Source organism: Oryctolagus cuniculus, chromosome 13 (assembly GCF_051225735.1).
Source record: "Oryctolagus cuniculus isolate XC-2025 breed Fujian yellow rabbit chromosome 13, ASM5122573v1, whole genome shotgun sequence".
Lineage (NCBI taxonomy): Eukaryota > Metazoa > Chordata > Mammalia > Lagomorpha > Leporidae > Oryctolagus > Oryctolagus cuniculus.
Window position 1 is genome coordinate 35,636,126 of NC_142879.1, and position 1,439 is coordinate 35,637,564.

At 35.4% G+C, this 1,439-nt stretch overlaps 1 pseudogene; it reads left to right on the forward strand.

The window, feature by feature from the left end:
* The first annotated feature begins 961 nt into the window (after window positions 1–961).
* LOC127483644 (U2 spliceosomal RNA) lies at window positions 962–1,072 on the forward strand (annotated as a pseudogene).
* Window positions 1,073–1,439: the final 367 nt, after the last annotated feature.

The window sequence follows — 1,439 nt, forward strand, 5'->3', positions numbered from 1 at the left end:
GAAAATGGACTACTTAAGAAGTTCTTTTCAGTATAAGCTAGATAACCCAAGATACTCATAAGCCAAGAAGTGTGGACAGCTCCATGTTTCTCACCTGCCTTTAATGTTCACATCTGAATCATTTGTATTTATCTACATGTATACAAGAGTTCCTCAAAAATTTCATGGAAAGTACATATTATCAAAAAACTGTACATGAGTTTAAAAAAGTTTATACCCAAATAAACTTACCTTTTAGTTGCGTTTTGCAGGAACTCTTTGATGTATATATCCATCATCTTTCTTCACAAGCAGATCCAGAGATACAAGTTGTGAGAAACATCATGCTTGTGCCATTGTGTAGTACAAAGCTTACCTGGGTTACTCTTGTAAGTTATAGGAGAGTAGAATTTCTTACCTTCTGCTTTGTATGAAAATAGCAGCAAACATGCAGTGAGAGAAGAGAAATGATTGGTTTTGTTGAGTTGTAAGATAGATGGGACTGATTTTAGAAGTGATCTTAAGGTTTACTTTAAATTACAACACAGATTTTTCTTGCCAGTGTCTATCACTATGTATAGTACAGAGGAAGTACTCAATAAACATTTGTAGAAATTGTAGAAACAAATGAATATTTAAGACCAGCAGCTAGGGAAAAGGGACATCTTACATGGGTTTTGCAAAGATCCTCTACAATTCCTGAGGCAGAAGTGTTCCTGGTAATATTTTTTCCAAAGTTTTACATATTTATTGACTTATTTTGGTAACAGCTGGACTTTGCGTTAGACATCTAAAAGTGCATATATTTCTGACAGATAGAGATAAAAAGAAAGGGATTGAGAAAGAGATGAAGTGAGGGGAGGAGGGAGGGAGAAAGAGGGGAGCTGAGTAAATATGAAAAGTTGTTGCTACACTGTGGTGGAGTATTCAGGGACCACAGGAACTGCAGAGCAAGTAGATTAATTAAAGGTTTTAGTCCTCTATCGCTTCTCGGACTTTTGGCTAAGATCAAGTGTAGTATCTGTTCTTACCAGTTTAAAGGCTTTAGGCCTCATCAGGAAGCTTTGAACTTTATATCAGCATTGTAGCCAAAGTTGTTTCCAAAGGGTGGAACTCAGTGACTCTTTCACCTCAGTATTAAGGAAACATCAACTCCTACAATGTACAGCTGCTGCAGCAACTGGATGCATTTCAGGGAGAAAAACTTATTTTAAATCCCTGCAGGCAGAGTCTCATGTTAATGAGAACAATAGTTTGATGTAATTTATTTGATTTAAATATCACTAAATATTAGAAGAAATTGTGATAATGATCTAGCTAAATTTCGGTTTTTCACACTCATGTCAGTTTCCCAACAGCATTTTATATTTGGCTTTAATAGACATTGAATAACATTGTCTTTGTTGTGTAACAATGTATTTATCTACCCAATCATTGGCTTACACTGCTACTGAAATGAT